Source organism: Canis lupus, chromosome 19 (assembly GCF_003254725.2).
Source record: "Canis lupus dingo isolate Sandy chromosome 19, ASM325472v2, whole genome shotgun sequence".
NCBI classification, from domain to species: Eukaryota; Metazoa; Chordata; class Mammalia; order Carnivora; family Canidae; genus Canis; species Canis lupus.
Genome location: NC_064261.1, coordinates 17,163,515 through 17,185,791, shown reverse-complemented (window position 1 = coordinate 17,185,791; position 22,277 = coordinate 17,163,515).

Below are 22,277 nucleotides of genomic sequence, written 5' to 3'. Positions count from 1 at the left end.
ATCTTCAAATTTTACTTCTCCCTCATATTTTCTATATTTCTGAAAATCCTGTGATGGATTTTCTCATTTTATATTCTATGTTTTTTAAACTCTCTTCCGTATTTTTAAATCTCTTTCTGTGTTGAATTCTGAAGTGTCTTCCATAGAGTCCTGGTCTTTTAATGTTTTTAGTTACTTATTTTAGGTCTTTAATCAATTTAAATGTATGATTTAGTAGTATCTAATTTAGAATTTCTAACTATTTTAATTTTGCTATTTAATTCTGTTGCTGTGTTTGTTGATTCCCAAATGTGGTCGATTCCTCATATATTTTATAATTGTTAATTATGTGGGGATCATTTTTAGTAGGGCTTTGTCTATGTGAATTTTGTGCATCTTGAGTTGAGGGTGTATTTCTCCTTAAGGTTTATATTTGCCCTGACAGAATTTCCAGGGATATAGAGACATAGAGACATAGGGCCAATTTGTGTGTTAACTTTAAGGTTTGGGGTCTGAGACTATGTTGGTATTAGATACATCTTAATTTCTAGCTATGTGTGAAATCTTAATTTCTAGCCAATGGTTATTGATACCCAAGTCCAGACTGAGCTAAAAAGGTATCTGCCAGTTAGTGCATCCTTTAGTGCACCTGTACTTTTCCAGCTACTTTTATTATCTTTTCTTTTCCTCCTACAACCAAATCTCCACACTCTATTCTGCTTCTATCTGGAGGCAGAGCCTCTTGTTCATTTTGCCTGCTTGAGAACAATGATGTGTCTAGATGGCCCATCATAGTATTGCAATTAGTCAATCACTGTGTAGCTTAACTATTCTTCCTATACCTCCAAACATGATCATGCTATTTAATTCCAAAGTGGTGGCCTCCTGACCTCATTCTTGCCTATGGCTCCCTTCTTCTACCCAACACTCACAGCAACACCTAAGATTAGTGTTTGATTGATGGCTCTCTTCCAGAGTGAAAGCTTAATAATACATGACTATAGAACTGAACTGTCTGAGAGCAATGAGGATGACCAGATCTAAAATAATAGAGTCTAAAAAAAAAAATAAATAAAAATAAAATAATAGAGTCTAGGTGAGGATGCTGAACAAATCAAAAGCAAGGTGGCTGCAAGTATGGTGGAGAGTGATAAGGTAAGGTTGGCAGCCAGGGGTCTTCACCTACAAAGAGGAATGAAGATGGTTAATACAACAAGGCATTCCTAGGGGTGATATAGATGGGAAGCCAACAAAGATATGCTTCATTTACACAAAAGAAGTTAAAAATGAATAATCATGAGGCTGAGGGGAACCACTCCAATAAAAATCACAATTCTTTTGCCAGTTTCATACCTGAGCCAGTTTGTTTTTGACCTATAACCCACTGACTATAGGAAGGACAGTTTCCCCAGGAGAAAGGACTGTGCAACAAGATAGCAAGTCTACATATGATGATTCCTTCCAATTCTTCCCCATTAGCCCATAGTCACTACTTGGGAAACCATACATTGAGGAAGGGGAATACCGAAGCCTTCCAAGGGCTGTTTGATCTTGATATTCAGGGATTTGAGGTGTCATTATGACTTCCCTATGAGAATGGGGGCACATAGCAGTCAGATAATATATGTCATGGTAGCTTAAAATCTAATTCCCAGTGGGTCCAGTGGGTCCATGGATCAACTAATGGTCATTTTACTGATCCCCAAGTGTATAATTTGTTTTATTTATTTATTTTTTTATTGGTGTTCAATTTGCCAACATATAGTATAACACCCAGTGCTCAACCCATCAGGTGCCCCCCTCAGTGCCTGTCACCCAGTCATCCCGCCCCCCCCCCACCTCCTTTTCTACCACCCCTAGTTTCCCAGAGTTAGGAGTCTCTCATGTTCTGTCTCCCTTTCTGATATTTCCCACTCATTTTTTTCTCCTTTCCCCTTTATTCCCTTTCACTATTTTTTATATTCCCCAAATGAATGAGACCGTATAATGTTTGTCCTTCTTCCCAAGTGTATAATTTGAATGGACACACTTGGAAGTTAATACAATCTCCCCACTGGTTCCTTGGCCTATGAGGTAAAAGCTATTATATTATAGTAGGGAAGGACAAGTGAAAATCTCTGAGACTACCACCTCCTTCAATTCAGCCACAATATAGCATCTCAGGAAAAAATGGCAGCAATTAGGTCTATTCTTAAAACCTAAAATGCAAGATCCTCATTAGATCTCCATTCATTTCACCGTTCTGGCCTTTACAATAACTAGATAGATCCTGGAGGATAACAGTGGATGATCACAGATAAAACCACATAGTAGCTTAAATTAGAGCTGCTGTGTCAGTTGTGAGATCTTTGCTAGAGCAAATGAACACTGCCTGAAATACATGGTATGTGGCCATTAATTTGGCAAATGTTCTTTCCTTCCTCATCAGAAAGAAGAATCAGGAGGTACCTGGGTGGCTCAGTGGGTTGAATGTCTGACTCTTGGTTTCAGCTCAGGTCACAGTCTCAGAGTCCTGGGATTGAGCCCTGCATTGGGCTCCTTACTCAGTGGGGAGTCTCCTTTTCCCTCTCCTTCTGCCTCCCCCCGCCCCCATTTGCACTCTCTCCCTTCACTAAACAAATAGATATTTTTTAAAAAGAAAGAATCAGAAACAGTTCACACTTCAAATGAACAGTAGTAGTGTTGCCTCAAGGCTATGTTAACCTCTCACCCTCTGTTATAATAGAACTCAGAGAGGCTTGAGCCATCTAGACATCCTCCAGAACATCAAACTATTTCACTCTATTAATGACTTGATGAAGTTGATGATCATTAAGTGGCAAGTATGTTGATAAGAACCTTGATAAGAAAAATTCCCTCCCAGAGGTGGTAGATAAAACACTGTAATGATTCAGGGGATGGCCTTAGTGAAATTTTTGAACTCCAGTGGCCTAAGGCATGCTGAAACAGATTCATAGTTGTGCCAACTTCAAAGCAAAGGAAAAATTATTGCATCTCACATCTCCCATCATAACAAGGAAGGCATAATACTTGGAGCCTGATGGGCTCGGGGGCACCATATTCCACATCTGGCAGGGCTGCTTCTGTCTATATATTAGGTGACCCAAAATACTTCCAGCTTTGAGTGGGATCTAGTATAGGAAAGGTCTCTGTAGGAGGTCCAAACTGCATTTGGACCATATGGTCCAGCAAATACTATAACACTGGAGAAATCTGTGGTGGGAAAATGTACTGTAAGGAGTTGACGACAGTCCCAATAGGAAAATCACAATATAAATTCCTACAGTTCACAATATAAACAGGCCATGTTATCTGCAGCAGAGGGTTATATAGGTTTAGAAAAACAGCTGCTGACAGGCTACTGAGCACTGGTAGATATGGAACACCTGACTATGGGTCACCAAGTGGTCATAATACCAGAATTATACAGCCAGAGCCAGTTTTTTTTTCAAGATTTTATTTATTTATTGTACTAGTATCCCTTTCTCACCTCATGCCTGTGTGCCTATGAATGTGGGGAATCTATATGACTGCTGAATGAGGCTGGAACTCAAGTTCAGTTTATAATGGGTAGGCCTGGTATGTGGTAGAAGCTGAAAATGGACTGTTACAATATAGCCAGTGGTGCACTGGAGGTGGCTCATACTAGATATGTCAAATATACATATCCAAATTCTGCATTCAGAGACATCACTCTGGGAGCTTGATAAGGCCATGGTGGAAGTATTTTCCCTGCACAATACAGTAAATATTGTAAATTGGTGCTCCTTTTGTCTCTGGAGAGTTGGTTATAAAACATTTACCAGCACACCACTGATCACAACCCTGCTCAAGAGTGGCTTTGAAAAAAGTGGTGAGAGGAAATTGGGCAGAGATTTTCTCTTAATGAGCGAGCTTTGGGTGATGTACCCAGACATCTACTCTATGTGGAAATAAAAGTGGCCCAAACAAGGACATATCTGGATTCAAGGGCAGTGAGAAAAGGATGGATCAGAAGCTTGGAAGGAGAAAAACTGGAATATTGGGAACAGGGCTGTAGTGAAAGCATATGAATGGACTTTAGAAGCATGTTAATACCCACCTGAAAGCATCCACTATGGAGGGAGACAACAACCAAGCAATGAGAATTGATTCAGCCAGTTGATGTTGGCCAGCCTTGGACATGAGACACTTCAGTGCTGGCACAATAGTCCCATGAACAAAGCAGTAGCCATGGTGTGGACTAGATGGAAGCCATGTATGGGCCAAAAAGCTTGGGTCCCACTTACTGGGGCTGATTAGTTCTTGCCATTGTATGATCATGTGACCACAAAATCTTCTAGTCCTATCAATCCACTACCTGAAACTGCTGGCTTGATTTAGCAGGGAAATGTTTATTGAAGGCACAGCTGAGGTACCATCTCATAAATGATAACTGTGAGAATGGACACCTTTTTTAGGGTGTGGTATGTACTCTAATCAACAACCATTGTATGGTGCTATGTTCCCAGTAGGTAAGAATTGCACAGGTTCAGGAACCAAGGGATGAATGTAGGAGTTGCTGTGTTACTATCACTTTAAGTGACCCACTTTGAAATTTATGCCTCTCACCCCTATAAATCTAGGCTCACTGGTTTAGAGGTCCTGGTTTCTAAAGGGAGAATGCTTTAAGGGGGGAATAGCAAAAGTCCCATTGAATATTATGTTATGGCTACCCCCCAGGTATAGTCTGTACACTAAAAGAAGAGTCACCAACCTGGCAGGACTAACTAGCCATAATCTTCAGGAAAAGATACAACTTACACAATGTGGGCAGGGAAGAATGTGTGTGACATCTAAGTGATCCACTTATGCATCTGTTGGTACTCCTTTTCCAATTTCTATTTGCTCAATTTTTATTAGCCATGGCTTGAGAAGGGTACTGTGACTAGGGAATCACATCTCTCAGGGATGAGGGTCTTAGTCATCTAACCAAATATTTAAACCAGAAGAGTAAGCTAAAGGTTAGAGAGATCTAAAATAATAGTAGAGGAGCCATGCAGGGAGACCGGTTGTAGTGATGGGGACCTTAATTTGTCCCTCTAGCCTTCTTATAACTTAGTACCAGGGAAAGAGGCCATCACAGTCCTGGTGGAGCTACTCCCAGAACTGATATGAAGTCTGTGGATATAAGCAACATAAAAGATATACCCTGGTGGATGTTATAATCCTCCTTCAGTCCCGAAGGGCTCATTCTTCCACTTGCTGTAAGTGCTGCCAGATGTGCGGTCCACCAGCCAGTCCTGTCTGGGAATTGCCCTTGACTGAAGAGAGCCCTTGCCCTGCGTGAAGATGCTTGGCCCCTTTGCCTCAACTCAGGACAATTCTGAAGGGCCATCCCAGTTTCAAAGCTTCCCTATAGGGTCAGCTGAGGCCTTAGATGACATTGAATGGCAACTGTATTTTGCTTTCTGCCCAATCCTGCTGCCTTCACTTCCTCCACAGATCTTGATCCCGAGAGCGCTCTCCAATAAACTCTCTGTATGCTAACCTCCATTTCAGAGTTGGCTTCCTGGGAGGAAACCTGAAACAGAAGTAGATGTTAGTGGCTGCATAGAAGAACCAGATCTGCCACGGTCCTTGCCAGATCTGATCTCTGTGTGTATGGCCACCGCCTCATACTGCTCCCTTCTACATCCAAATCTCAGGTTTGGTGTAACTGAATGGAGGAACTGTAGTTAAAGGGATTCTTGGAAATTTAGGTTTTAGCTTTCCAGCCTCTATAGTATGGGAAGTTAGGCTAGAGGGTAGTTTGAATGGGTGTAAATTGGGTGAGACAACTTATAGAATCTGCCACACTCTCTCTCTTTACTATTCAAATTTCATTTATTTATGTACACATAAACATCCAAACAAGAACAACATGCTCCCGACTGACATAATGCCATGATTCCTTCCACAAATGTACTCTCACCCTCTCCTCAAAATAATGGAGCAAAAAAGTCAATCACAGCATCTACTCTGAGTGATATTTATTTCTACTTTAATTCTCTCATAATCCCATTTGCTTATCCTGTATCTTAGGGACTAAATTATAAAATTAATGCCACTAATGTATCTTATTTAAGATAATGGGGAAAGGGATATGGATTTAAAAAATCAAGAAGAAAAAATAAGGTAATACCATCCTCATCTTTTTACATCTGGTCATAAGTTTATTATAAACATTTATAATTTCTTTCCTCTACTACCCATTCTGGTTTTGCTAAGCTTTCATGCAACATCTTGTCTGGTTGAGTTCTTTCTCTGGTAATGCAACCATAATTTTCATGCCTGAAAGGTCTGGGTTTTTGGTGATCTTGCTTATATAGGGTTGCTGTAGTCTTTTGGGGTGCTCCTTTCTTTTTTTAAAAAAAGATTTTATTAATTTATTCATAAGAGACAGAGAGAGACAGAGAGAGAGAGGCAGAGACACAGGCAGAGGGAAAAGCAGGCCCCTTGTGAGGAGCCCTATGTGGGACCTGATCCCAGGACCCTGGGACACAACCTGAGCCGAAGGCAAACGCTCAACCACTTGGGCCACCCAGGTGCCCTGGGGTGCTCCTTTCTTTATAATTGTGGCAAACTATACATAACATAAAGTTTACCATTTTAACCATCTGTAAGTGTGTAATTTAGTATGAAATATATTCACAGCATTGTGTAACCATCACCACTGTTTATTTCCATAACTTTTTCATCATCCCAAACAGAAACTCTATACCCATTAAGCAATAACTCCCTGTTCCAGCCTCTAACACTTGCCTTTAGTGCTCTCTATTCTACTTTGTCTTTTTGAATTCGCATATTTTAGATTTTCTCATATAAGAGGAATTATATTTCTCCTTTGCTGTCTAGCTTATTTCACATAGCATAATGCTTTCAAAGTCCATGTATATTGTAGGAAGTATCAGATTCTTATGCCTTTTTATGGCTAACACTTCTTCGTATGTATATACTCATTTTATTTATTTACTCATGTGTTGATGGACATTGGATTTGTTTCCACACCTTAGCTATTGTGATATACTGTACAAGTATATCACATTATTGAACATTATTGTAGAAGTATCTGAGCCCCTCTCTGCTTTCAGTTCTTTTGAGTATATACTTAGAGGTAGAATTGCTGAATCATATCTGGAACTTCTATGTTCAACTTTGTGAGGAACTGTCAACCGTTTTCCACAGCTGGCTGCACAATGTTACATTCCTACCATCAATGCATTGAATGTTCCAGTTTCTCTACATCCTTGCCAATACTTGTTATCCCCTCTTTTTTATTATAACCATCATAGTAGGTATAAAGTGGTATATTATTGTAGCTTTGAATTGTATTTTCCTAATAACTAAGGATGTTGAACATCTTTTTCATTTCTTCCATTAACTTTTATCAGATATCTAAAAAGAACCATAGAGGATATCCTAGGTTCAGATGTATCTCCTCTCTAGGCCCATTGTGTACCAGCTGTTTTTTTTTCCTCCTTTGTATTCTGGAAAAATTGCTCCAGCCAACGTGATAACTGTTAATTCAGCAGTTTAGGATTCCCCAAATGACGAGGTGGCAGTCTCAACTTCCAATTTGATGTGATATTATTATATCTTCCTAAAAAATAAAGCATGCTATCTTTGGCTAATAAAACTTTAGCAGAGATAAAGTCAAGGAGACTGGAAACAAAAACATTTTGCAAATGAAACATTAGGTGTAATTAAAGAGAGACCACACATTTTTCATCCCTTTCTTCCTGGAACCACCTCTCCTGGCTACTGAAGAAATAGTATCATAAGTAATTCAGAGAGTATGTCATTTCCTATAGGGCAGATTCCCAAGTACATAAAGTATCTCACAACCAGTACTTAGCTAAGTCTTTAATGAGCCATTCCAGAATTATTTTTATCAGGTAAACTACTGGGGGATGAAATAGATGTGAAACCAGTGAATCCTATGGGCATGTGACCATTACCTTATTTATTATTATTCTTTCCAATTAATTTACCTCCTTAGTCGGAAGTAATGATGTATGTAGGATATCATGTTGGTGAATAAAACATTCATTTAGCACATGTAAATTAATGCACAAAGAAGCAATTGCAGCTGAGTGGCCAAATCAATATCCAAAATAAACATCCGTGGGGACAATAACATAGTGAAAGGGAGCCAGGTGCTTGCTTGGTTCCTTCATGTTAAGGTTGCCTTACTAGGGGCTCAGCACTGGTTTCTGTTGCCTGGAGATTGGAAACTTAGTAACAGCAGGGGATAGTTTAACCTTGGCAGAGAAAAATTCATGTTTCACCCATATATAACCCTGTATCTACAACGTCTTATTTCCTAAGCCAACTAAGCATGGCTGAAGGAAGAGAACCAAGCAATATACAAAATAGGTAATCTTGACTATTATTGAACACTTTCTTTACAGAGGAATCTACTATTGAATATTGACATTGAACACAAATACCTCCATTCTCTTAGTGTATATTCTTAATGGTCCATTTACATATGACTCTTTCCCAAATCCCCTTGTTACCAATCCTTCAAGCTTGTTTTTCCAAGACCCAGACATCTGACTGAACTATTACTGGTCTCTCTCACTTGAAGAGATCCCTACCTCCAGTTTTCTTTCCTTACAGTCAAAGTAGACATTAAGATGTATTTCCCAAAGTTCTGTCCAGTTGTAAGCATTTTCCATCCCTTGTCAGTCTTGGGTGAGATTGAAAAGAACACTTACAGCTGGAGCCAGCATATGTTAAAAAACCTCTAAACAAGGCTTGAATATTTTACCCTCAGCCACGTGGCTATAGGGAATTGCCACTGAGGTCTTAGATATATGTTGGTGAAGGGATGGATGAGAGGCAGGAGTAATACACTGGGAGTGTGAAACATCTGCTGGCCTCAAAAAGAAAGTAGCTATTTGCTGAAGAGACTTTGCTCCAAAATTCTTGGAGTTTTTACTGTAATTATCCTATTGCCACAGGCTCCATATAGTGTTTTGATCCACAGGGTCATAGGAGATAATAGCAGAATTAATTGCCGTTTAGACTGGAAGAGCTGCCAAATCTTCTCTGGACTCTCACTCAATGCCTTAGGGGTTATTTTGTCAATGAGTTAAAGTAGAACACTTGAATCTAGAGAGGCTACCAAACACTGTGGGAGAGGTTACAATGGTTAGCCAATTGTTTTTTTACTTTGGAATGAAGATATTGACATTCTTGGACCACTGCAACCCCAGAAACTGCATGGAGAATAGATCTGAATTTGCTTGGGTTTTAGCTCCTATGGCCATGTGCACATCTTTCTAAGACATCTAGAGTACTTGTTACTTCCAGTTCACTAATCCTGTTAGCATGTTATCATCAATGTAGGGGGCCAGAGGGATGCCCTGTGGGATGGTGATGATCAAGTTCTTAGCACACTAAATTACATCATGGGACCAGGGGTTGGTAAAAATGCTAAACCTTCCAGGTAAAAGAAAACTTGATGTAGACATAAAGGCAGGGTAGGAGGCATTTTCAGGGTTAGTAGGCACATTCTAGATCCTAGGGGTTGTGTTCATTCGTTCCAATAATGAGCTTACACTTGAAGCAGATCACACTTGGAGCAATAATTGAGATCATACATGGAATCACCAACTGAGAAAGCTTAGTACTTGGTCTACTATTATTCTCAAAAACTTAGCTTTTTCACATAGGTTAAACAAATGACTTAAAAGAGGCTATCATGGGAATAACTATCTCTCAAACTTCATTTCCTTAATGATGTTACTCTATCATCCCCCAAGTGATAACGGTTTACATTTTGGAAAGTGAGGGATAGATTCCAGAGCTTCCACTTATCCCTTCCTTTTCCATGATAGCCTCCGGCTACATAGGTCAGAATTCCAGTGTAGGGGATTCTTCTGATTGCTTGGAATAGTTATTCCAACTACGTGGGAATGACAGCAAGTGGACAATCAATTTATTTTGATCTTTTTTTTTTTAAAGATTTGATTTATTTATTCATGAGAGACAGACAGAGAGAAAGGCAAAGAGAGAGAGAGAGAAAGGCAGAGACACAGGCCGTGGGAGAAGCAGGCTCCATGCAGGGAGCCTGATGTGGGACTCCATCCCGGGTCTCCAGGATCACGCCCTGGGCCGAGGGCAGGCGCTAAACCACTGAGCCACCCAGAGATCCCTCTATTTTGATCTTAAAAGTCCTGTGATCAACTAGTAACCCTTAAAGATTCTTACCGTTCAAACAAGTCTGTTATTAATCTGATTCTGATACCTATTTTGGGAATCATATCTGCCTCACCTCTGGCACTTGCTACTTAGCCAAGCCATTCTAGGATTTATTTACCCTCATTTAAATAAGAAAGCCATTTTCAATAGGGTTTTCTTTCACCTTCACTTATGACCCGTTAGAGGACAGCCACCACTACACTTAAAAAATACTGTCACTTGTCCCTAGCCAATGCATTGCTTAATATCAAGATTCAACGAGTGTTCTCTGTGCCCTTTTCCTAGATATAGTTAGAGAGTGGGCAAGCAGATTGAGCATGAAAGTTTGTCCCAACCTACCTATTTTCTGAAGTTTTTACATTCTTTCCTACACATTGTATCAAGAAATTTCTGGCATCTCAACCTCATTTCACGTAGAACACCTCTGAGTCCAGGTTCAGAAAAGCAAGTGAATAAACAGGACTGCCAGCTATTTAAGCCAAAATCACTGAAAAATGCAGCCATGTTGATTGACTCAACTTGATCTGGAATTATTTACCTCCCTCTTTAGAAACCTTAGGATCTGTTCTCGTGCCTATTATGCAGCTTCTTGATGATCTAAGTTAGAAAAATTTTGCAATTGTGTTTGTCTTTCCCTCTTTAGTTTAACTTCATAAACTAACAAATGCTAAATATGACTGTAATATAATATAAATCTGGAAGCAATGAATGGTGGTAAAGGAAGATAAGGAGAACTGGCATCTACTGCAAGTTATTTACCTGAAGTGAGATTATTACAGACTGTTAAAAAGACAGTTATAATCTCGACCTACAGGAGAGGAGGGGCTGATTATTCTGGAGTAGCTCAGTGGGGGTTGGCAATTCAGATACGCATTGTAGTTAAATCCTCCCAAATATCCCCATTCCAGTTATGGGTGGAAGGGGCAGAGCACCAAGCCATCCAAACTCTCACATGAGACCTAATATGAATGTAAATTCACCTATGTCATAATTCAGAGATTCATAGGATTGGACTCTACATATAATTTTTGGCTATCAGACCAAAAAAATGTAGCTGACAAGAGATAAAGTCTTTAGGGCAATTACATTAATTCCTTGGTCTCTAACCATGTCTTCAACCAAGAACGTAAAATCTTGATGTTATCCTTTTCTTCTCTATGGACTCCAATAGGATTAGGACCAGTCAGTTCTCCACAAAGACTATATTTATGTCCCTCCATTCTGTGGTATAATAGCATACACTTGGTCATCTAAGAGCTAGCCTTCAATAAATATTCCAGGGCTTCTGGTGACTGAATGTAAATGTTTAGGCAACTTTCACTGCTGTGTCCCATCATCTGTTCACAGTAAGATCCTCAGTGCCTTCAAATCCAACCAAGACAGACAACCAGTTTCAGATTTCTATTTTCCTTACCTGAAAAGCCACATCTGTTATCAATTAATTTATCCATCAGCATTCACTCTAATCAGTTTAAGCAGATACTATGTACTATAAAGAATCTTTAGGAGAGTCAGAGAACCAGGCTTGAGTGATGGCTACACAGCTAGGAACAGAACAGCCTTGAGAAATACACAAGTCCAACATAAGAATGTCTTGAAGAAAACACTCCTGGTATTACCTTGTCATTTGGAACCTATAACGATAGGAACTGGACTGTAGAAATTTTACCACAGCTGCTCTGGAAGAATTGAATGTTTCTGCTTTCCAGATATAATCTTCTTCTCTAAGTCCACTGGTCATGCTATTCACTTCCATCTTTGAGGTGGTTTTTTTTTTTTTTTTTTTTTTAGATTTTATGTATTTATTCATAGGAGACAAAGAGAGAGAGGCAGAGACATAGGCAGAGGGAGAAGGTGGCTCCATGCAGGGAGCCTGATGTGGGACTTGATCCTGGAACTCGCCCTGAGCCAAAGGCAGATGCCCAACAGCTGAGCCGCCCAGGCATCCCCCATCTTTGAGTTGTGAGTAATTTTATCTGCTTGATATAAGCTAGATATTATCAGGATCCCTAAGCTGCAAGGGAATCTGGGAAGTATGTAGTTCTGCTTTTGGCTTCTATCATACAGGAAGTCAAGCTACAGGGAGGTTATATAAATGCTGGGGTACTCAACTTAGTTATCGTTCACACTTATTTTTTTTTCTTTATTTATTTATGATAGTCACACACAGAGAGAGAGAGAGGCAGAGACACAGGCAGAGGGAGAAGCAGGCTCCATGCACCGGGAGCCCGACGTGGGATTCAATCCCGGGTCTCCAGGATTGCTCCCTGGGCCAAAGGCAGGCGCCAAACCACTGTGCCACCCAGGGATCCCCATCGTTCACACTTATTAAAGGACCTCAAAACTCTGACCCTCCCCTCCATTTATTTTATTTATTTATTTATTTATTTATTTAAAATATTTCACTTATTTATTCTTGAGAGACAGACAGAGAGAGAGAGAGAGAGAGAGAGAGAGAGAGGCAGAGACACAGGCAGAGAGAGAAGCAGGCTCCATGCAGGGAGCCTGATGTGGGACTCGATCCCGGGACTCCAGGATCACACCCTGAGCCAAAAGCAGATGCTCAACCGCTGAGCCACCCAGGCGTCCCCTTTCCCTCCATTTAATTAAACTTATCATAGGCAGGTCAGGTAGGAGTCAAGGAGGCCGAATTAGCTGTGGGTCATTTCTTCTTAAAAATAAGGAATTTTACAGGAAGAGTGGAGCTATCCGCAATGTACTAGAATAATAATATAAAAATAGAAAGCAGATGTGTTAAACATTACAGCAAGGAAGGAAAAGAAGTCAATATTTACAAAACAAAAAACTAATGGCATTTTTTTCCCCTCAATCTTCTAAGGTATGACAATGGTAGAGCCAAGAATAACAAAGAACAGGAACTAGAAAAAAATAAATTGCAGTTTCTCTTAATTTTCATTCGTATCTAAATCCTCTGTTCTTAGATTTTTAAATAAAAACAGCAAGAGGAACTTAGCTTTGGGCTAAGACTGGAAACAATTCAGGTGGTTATACTTTTCTGAAAACAAGATTTAATTTTTTCAGGTTCAAATGAGCACAATTCAAAGTAATGTAACGATAATCGTGAATGAATGAGAAGTATGGGGAGGAGGATAACATCCTAAATAGGTAAGATAGTAATTAATTTGGGGACAAGTTCATATCTGCTGTATCTAAGAAGCTTGAATCATAAAAATCAGAATATGACAATTAAAAGGAAGCTACAACCAGTCCAACTTCTTACTGCAAGGTAGAATTCTTTCTACTTACATCCTTGACAAATAGCTCATATTCTTTCATCTATGTGAATATTTCTGGGAACAAAGAACAAATCATCACCTTGGTTATCAAATGAGAAATACACTTAGTTTGGTATAACTTTATTTAAGTGAAGTTTTACTATTTGTTATCTGGTGATTTTCAGTTTGCAAGTTCTTGCAACCTATGTTACCTGTTCTTTTATTAATGTGATTATAAATTCATTAAAGTTCTCAATAGGTGTGAAAAGATTTTTTAAAGCTACTTCGATGTGTCATATATTTTCTAATAATCAAAATTAAAACAGGTTAGGAGGATTAGTCCCTTGGATTGTTTCCAGCCTTCCTACCTAAACCCCCCATTTAGTATTCTAACTGTACTAAACAATGGAAATTGTCAGCAGAAATGCCTTCAAACCTCCGAACAAAATAAAGATCCCTTCATGTCTTTTCTTTTAAAGTATTATATTTTGAAAAGGCAGGGAGAGGGGAATGGTTGTTCCTAAACTTGATTGATAATGATTTACCTGTTACTGAAAGAATTATGACCTGCACTGACAGCAAAATCCAAAATAAATTCACTTGCATGATGTCTGTCGTGAGATTTACCTCTCTCTACTGTGGTAATCACGTTGGTCAAGATTCTTTTGGATTGCAAACGATGGAAAATCAATAAATTTCATTTATTCAAAGAAGGAATTTATTGGCTCATGTAATTGAAAAGATGATTGATTCAGATGAGGCTGAATAATCTCTCACTTGGATTCTATCTCTTGCTTTTGGCTGACTCTTCTCCACTGGTGACAGTGATGATCGGTCACGTGTGTCTATCTGCCACCATTTAATCAACTACATCAGAAATGTTTAATGCCTCTTTTCTAATAATTACAGGTAAGTTTCTCTGGCTAACTTTCCTGGGCTCAACTTGGTTCACATACCTGTTCCTGAAACTCTTTGCTGTGGCCTGAGAACTGGAGTAGGCTGATTTGCCAGTATAGTATGAATGTACTGCTGGAAACAGGAAGAGCTGAGTGAGTAGAACAGAACTGCCCAAAGCTTCTGGCTGACAGGATAGTGCAGACCCCGCTCTTTGCTGGACAAGGGCCTCATCTGCCTGGAGGAAGGGGTGTATTTTTCTGATTTGCACAAAGGCATCCTATGGACTAGCTGTGACTGTGAAGCCATTGATGTGAACCACTTGGTCTATGAGTGGGGGAGGGTAGTTTCCGGATGAAAATCAGGTGACGTGTCTACACTAAGGTGGAAATGGATCTTGGACAAGCAGAACTATCAGATTCACACTACAGAAGAAATCCCATTACACTAATGCCAAGAGTGTAATTCTGAATGTCTTGTTTTGTAGATCCAACTCAACTCAATTTAAATTTACTTAACTCAGGTCAATCCAATCCAACAATATTGATCCCTTATTAAATAGGCCAAAAGTTATGTTTGTTTGGGCATGCATTGGGTAGGTGTGTTGGGAGGCACTACCAAAATCAAACCAAATCAACAAAGAAAAAGGACAGAAGACACCTGTTCTTCAAAAATCATAAAATTTTCTTAATAAAACCACCTTTTTGCACCAAAAAAAATTATAAAATTTTCTAACTTTACATTTTCAGCTACGAAATTTATTTTTTCTTCTTAAATGTAATTCCACTTTGCTTTACCAAATAATTTGAAGGAAAAAAAAAAGCGGTAGAATGTAAATCTTCCTTTACTTGGCTTTTTAGCAAAGAAATTTGTGTTTTTGAGTAAATCACACATGTATTATATGTTCAAATATAACTATACTCTGGTAAACTTACAAAATTAGGGGATTTGAAAATAAATATTTCCTTCATTGTATTTGGTATAGGCGTATCCATCCCCATTTCCTCAGAGTCTGGTACAGCAGACAAATATGTATATCCTGTAGAGAAAGTCAACTTCTGTTTTCAGGTGATCTTTAAATACTGGTTAGCTTAAAAAAAAAAAAAAGCCATTGCTAATAGCTCATATTTTGCTAAAAAAAAATTTTTTTTTAAATTAGCCTTGTATTTCTGTAAAAGCTTATCTTTACTCCCGCTCCCCTTTGTAGGTTCTCTAGGAGTTTTAACAGTGCTCACATCAACTTTAAACCTTAGGGAAAGCGCAAAATAAATCAGGAGCTGACAGTATTATCTAGTCAACGTAAAGCAAAGGCCCAAGGAATGGGGGGAGGGCGGGCAGCACCCCAAAGCCAAACGGGATTTGTTTTGACTTAAGCCATTTACAGGACATCAGCAAGAACTTCCTTCTACAAGTATTCAGCACCAGAAGAAAAAAAATTTTTTTTTCTTTTTGTCTAGTTCTTTCTGGATAAAAGAAAGAGAACAGGATTTAAGTGAATTAATACTTAAAGTTAAGTGAGGAAATACTTCGGGAAGGGGAAGGCTAATCGCCACTGTGGAACTTTTTTTTTTTTTTTTTTTTGTGGAACTTTGGAACTCCTTTTAGTTTGTTTTTTTGACTCCGCCGTGGAGGGAGTTTTCATGCGCTGCGGGACGGCTGGGGCCGACGTGCGCTGGAGTCCAGATGCGCTGGGGCTGGTGTGCGCTGGGCCCACGTGCGCTGGAGTTGATGTGCGCTGGGCCCGACGTGCGCTGGAGTTGATGTGTGCTGGGCCCGACGTGTGCTGTAGTTGATGTGCGCTGGGCTCCACGTGCGCTGGAGTTGATGTGCGCTGGGCTGCACGTGCGCTGGAGTTGATGCGCGCTGGGCCCGACGTGCGCTGGAGTTGATGTGCGCTGGGCTCCACGTGCGCTGGAGTTGATGCGCGCTGGGCTGCACGTGCGCTGGAGTTGATGCGCGCTGGGCCCGACGTGCGCTGGAGTTGATGTGCGCTGGGCCCGACGTGCGCTGGAGTTGATGTGCGCTGGGCTCCACGTGCGCTGGAGTTGATGCGCGCTGGGCTGCACGTGCGCTGGAGTTGATGCGCGCTGGGCCCGACGTGCGCTGGAGTTGAAGCGCGCTGGGCCCGACGTGTGCTGTAGTTGATGTGTGCTGGGCCCGACGTGCGTTGGAGTTGATGTGCGCTGGGCCCGACGTGCGCTGGAGTTGATGTGCGCTGGGCTGCACGTGCGCTGGAGTTGATGCGCGCTGGGCCCGACGTGCGCTGGAGTTGATGTGCGCTGGGGCCAGGGTGAACTGGAGTCCACGTACACTGGAGCAGGTGCTGCGGCCGGGGTGCGCCGGGGCGGACGCGCGCTGGGGCCCGCACGCCTGCGGCGGAGCTGCGGGGGGAGCCGAGCGCCGCGGCCGGGGGTGGGGGTGGGGCGCGGGGCCTGCGCTCGGGTCCGCGGCCACGGGCGGGTGCAGGGCGCGGCGCGGCGCGGGGGCTGAGAAGTTAAGGGGCGGGCGGTGGCGCGCCGGGGCCGCGGCCGCGCGATTTGCATCTCAATGAGTCCCGCTTGTTGACTCGGCGCCCGGCGCTTCCGCCGCTCCCACCAGAATCTGCCTTTGTTGGTTTTAGCTGCGGTCAAGTCCGCTCCGCGCGCCGGGAGCGGCCGCATTGAGCGAGTGTGGTGAGGCGGAACGGCCGGCAGGAAGGAAGGAGGAAGGGGCTCGCGCGGCCATTGTCTGGCCGGCCGGGCTTAAGCCGCCGAGGGACTATTTAATCTGAAAGGTGCACTTGAATCCCTCGCAAATCCGCTCGGCGTGGAGCAGGGGGCAGCCGGACGGGGACAGATGGTGCAGAACCCCTTTTGTCTGAAAATATGGAAATGCGCCGTTCCCTTTACTCAAGGTGCTGCGCGCTCCTAACTGTTGCCATTTCCCCCTTTCGCGGCGCCGTCCGTGGGGGACCCGGAGCTGCCGCGGGGCTCAGCCCTGCCTCTGCGCCCCCCACACCCGCCTTTACAGGTCAGCCCTGGAAGGGAGCCTGCCTCGCTTGGTAAGCCCCTTCCAGGGGGCACCCCTTGTGCCCTTGTGTCCTCTGAGCTTAGGCAGAGAGCAGCCGCAGACCTGTTCAAGGGTAGTAGTTGTTGTTGTTTTAAAGATTTTATTTATTCATGAGAGAGAGACACACACACAGAGGCAGAGACACAGGCGGAGGGAGAAGCAGGCGCCATGCAGGGAGCCCGACGTGGGACTCGATCCCAGGACTCCTCCAGGATCACGCCCTGGGCTGCAGGCAGATGCTCAGCCACCGAGCGTCCCTGTACAAGAGGGTTTTTTTTTTTTTTTTTTTAAGATTTTATTTATTCACGACACACACACACACACACACACACACAGCCACACACGCAGGCAGAGGGAGAAGCAGGCACCATGCAGGGAACCCGACGTGGGACTCGATCCTGGGACTCCAGGGTCACGCCCTGGGCCGAAGGCAGGTGCTCAACCACCGAGCTCCCCTGTTCAAGAGTTTTTTTTTTTTTTTTTTAAGATTTTATTTATTCATGAGAGACACACACAGAGACACAGGCAGAGGGAGAAGCAGGCTCCATGCGAGGAGCCCGACGTGGGACTCGATCCCGGCACCCCTGGGTCACGCCCTGGGCCGAAGGCAGGAGCTCAACGACTGAGCTCCCCTGTTGAACAGTTTGTGCAAGACCTCGTTTTCAGAGGCCCCTGGCTTTTCCTTTTCCCCCGCTGAAGGTCAGATTCCGGGGGGGTCAGGACGCCTCGCCTTCAGCGCGGTTTCCCTGGGGAGGGGGGACGATTGACGGTCTGCGGGGGCTCCTGACGCTTTGCGGAGACCTCTAGGCCCCGGGAGCCCGGGCAAGGATGGCCCCTCGGCTTCCCGGGGCTGCAAGGCCGCTGCCGCCGCACGAGGCCGCGCACGTGTTTGTGCTTCCACAGCTGTGGCTTAGAGTGTGCGCAACGCCGGGCTGTGCAGATGTGCACGTACACTTGCAGAGTTTCAGAGGCGCGGACGACTCTGCCCCATAGAGCCTCTGCGCGTGTTGACATTTCACGGGATGGATTTTTCTGATTATCCTGTTGGGCTTGAGGCCTGCATATATTCGGGGGGGCCAGGGGTGCATTTAGTAACTTCTGAACACCCCCCCCCCACCCCAAGCCGGTCTGGAATGAGGTCAACCAGCTGTCCACCCACATGACCTTATTATTATTATTTTTTTAATTGTCCCAGCTTTTGTTTAAAACATGGCAGTCAAGGGTCCTGCTGGACTGTTCTAGCTACAGTAATTAATACAAGGCAGTTAGAGGAAAAAGCTGAATGGATACCTGCGCGGTGAAAAGCAGACGATTTCCCATTTTGAACACAGATTACACAGGAAACAGTTGATTGTGGTTTTGAAGGTATAAAGCTGACACATTGGAAAAGAGATTGTTGAGGTATTATCATCTTGAGGTGTTTAAATCTTGGGCATGTTAATACATTTATGCGAAGAGACGGATGTCTGGTCTCTTAATTCTCATGCAAACATTTGGGTGAAATGCTCATAGTCCACTTATAGTTTTCTTAGAAGACACTCATCCCTGCCATGTGGTTGCAGACTCCTGCTCTTAGGTTGTCCTGACATGCTCTAAGAACATACATAACATACATGAAACACCTGGATGTGAATTAATTACTCTGTAGGCTACCGCTGAGAAGCTTTCGGAGCAACTGCAAGGATCTTCTGTTTCTTATCCAAGTAGTTTCTTCCATCTCAGCCCTGAGTCCATGAGTTGACCCTTAACTATGAATTCTTGCTACATTTCCCTTTAAGTCAGCCATTTCAGGGCAGGGAAGAGCCAGGAGCAGGTGTCAGCCAGCAGGTCTGGCTTATAATTCATATTTTTTGCAGATAAATCTCTCTAAGCTGTTTTCAAGTTATCTTGTTAGAAATTAAAAATGTGGGAGTGGGAGGATCAGTATTTTTACATGCTTAAGCATTGTTCTGTAAACAAATTTGTTCAGAAATTCAAAAGTTAAGGGAAAGAGAGCTTTGCTTGCAGTTCTAAAATTTTATGGGGTTTTCTTCCAAATGATAAATGGAATACAGTATTATTATTATTATATTCCATGGGCAGGTGTGAGCTTGGGGATATTAAAGTTCTTGGCTTTCTTTTGATTTTATATAATGAGCCTTTTCTATGGCTATGGTCTCCCTTTCTGATTCTAATTAAGCGTGAAAACCCACACACTCACTGATATTTGTCATTTGGTTTTGGTTGGTAAGTGGATTTTGATGATGTAACTGTAAAGCCACAACTTCCCTAAAGCATTGGAGTGCAGTAAAAGGTGCACAACACCTAGCAGAGTATTGATGTTAGTTGACTCTGCAGCTTCATGCTCACTCATAGTTAACAAATGATGGTCATTTATCTAACCCAGGGGGATAAGATTGGGGTTGGGGAAAGCATTCTCAGGATGCTTCTAAAGCCAGTGTGTTACAAGAGACCCACCTGGGCCTCTACTAAAGATCAGGAAATAAGACTATGGATTCCCATAGGGAAAGGCGACTTTGACAACTGACCCCGCTTATGGGAGAGGATTTTGGCTAGTTGGGACATGAATTTAGATCCTTTGGTTTTGAATCAGTTCCTATAATACTATCACATCTGGGTTGAAGTTACTCAGATTGAACAGTTATTATTAATTTGGCATTGCTTGGATTTGTCCAAAATGAAAATAATTATGGTGACCTTCAAAACCAGAAAGTGGTTATTTAGAAGTGTGTACCGTAATTTCTCTTCTGGTGTGGACTTGGTTTAGGAAAGTTCTGCGAGTCAGTCAGCAATTGCTTTCCTCAAAGGCAGGACAAATTCCTTGTTGCCAACAGTAAAATATTTTTGTTGCTTCTTAGCTGATCTCTGAAGTGATAGGGCACATTCCTGTTTTTTCTTTCACTGCTCTGGCCTCTCCTTAGTTTTTTTTTTTTTTTTTTTTACACAGGCTTTTTGCCTCCCTTATCTTTGCTTACCCCTTATTGTGCTCTTTTAGGGCTTCTATCTTTGGTTCTCATCTCCTCTGTACATTGTCCCATAGTGAGATTTCTGGGAGATCTTTCTCGAACATACTAGGTACCCTCTTGCATCAAGACCTTTGCACACACCATTTTCTCTGCTTAGAATGTTCTTTCCCCAGGTATGGGGATACCTGGCTTGTTTCTTTTCTTAGTTATGTAGCCAGATGTCACATTTTGAATAAATATTTTTGTGGTTATCCATAAAAAAAAGCAGACAGATATCCAATTAGGGCTGGGACTAGGGTGAGGCAAGCAAGATATGCAGGACAGAAAATTTAAGAAGGCAAGTTCAGAGTCAGTACCCTAAGCACCTCACTTGCCTTACCTGTCGTAGTCCAACCTGTCCTAGCCCAGTACCTGTATTCAGTCACTCCCTAGTCTCTTAATTTATTTTTCTTTACAGATATTATCACAACTAACATATATAACTGATTATTGTGTGTCTCCCCATCGTTGACCCCCTCACACCATTAGAATGTGGGACCTGTGGGAGCAGGGCTCTTGCCTGTTTAGGTTTTTGCTGTACCCCTGGAGTCTAGACCAGAGCTCAGAACATAGTAGGTATTCATTATAATACTTATATTTAAATGAATAGAGTGTATTCATCTACCACTCATATTACTGATGACTCTCAAATGCACAAAAATAAGCTTTGTAAATGGACCCTTCACCTTGGATGTCTGTCCCACAAGCTTTCCAACCTCAGCATGCCCCAAATTGCATTTATCACTTTTCACTGCACCAAACTACCTCCCACGTGAATTCTCCTTTCTGATGAATTGTACCACCATCTAGCTCAGACCAAAATGCGAGAGATGTGGTAATTCAGGCTTATCAAGTTTACTCCCTAAATAACTTTGGGCTTCTCTTTCTCCCTCCCTGCTGCCTGGCCTTAATTCACACTCTCCTCTTTTCCCCCTTTACCATCACCTTCCAACTGACCTTGTGGCAAATAGCTTGTCCTCTGCTGCAAATTTCTGCCATGAGCCGCGAAGTGAGCTCTCTAAACCACGTATCTGATCGCGCCACTTTCTTTTGTTTTTTTTTTTGTTTGTTTGTTTTTTGATTTTTTAAAGACTTTATTTATTTGACAGAGAGACAGCACAAGCTGGAGGAGCTGCAGGCAGAGGGAGAGGGAGGAGCCGGCTCCCCGTGGAGCAGAGAGCCCCATAGCAGGCCCCAGCCCAGGACCTTGGGATCAGCCAAAGGCAGATGTTAAACCGACTGAGCCACCCAGGCGCCCCTTTCATGCCACTTTGTTATCTTAAAATCCTTACATGCAGCCCCATACGTTTGAAGATATAATTAAAGACCCATGGTGATCTGTCTGTGGATTCCCTCCTTGGCTTCAGTTTCCTGCTGTGCCCCCTCCTCTCTTCCTGCTCCTCTTATCTATCCTTCTCAACTTGCGGAGGACTTGGAATTTTGGAATCATCTAGCTTCTTGAATGCTGCTTTACTATTGCCTGGCTAATCGCTATTTATCCTTCCAATCTCAGCAGAATGGGCAATTTGAACTTTCCTCTACCTACCATGCTATTTTGTAATGTTCTGTTTATAGTTATCTGTCTCCATTATACTGTGAGCACCTTAAGAATAGGAACTGGATGTTTCCTTTTTGCATATCCACTATAGAGTTGGGCCTCCAAGTTTGTTGAATGAATGTATAAATTCATTTTTTTTTTTTAAATGTTGGCTAAGGTATGGATCTAAATGACTTTTTTAAGGTACCTGGGTGGCTCAGTCAGTTGAGCATCTGCTTTCAGCTCAGGTCATAATCCCAGGGTCCTGGGATCAAGGCCTGCATCAGGCTCTCTGCTCAGCCTGTTTCTCCGTGCCACTCTGCCTACTTGTGCTCTCTCTGTCAAATAAATAAATAATTAAATAAACAA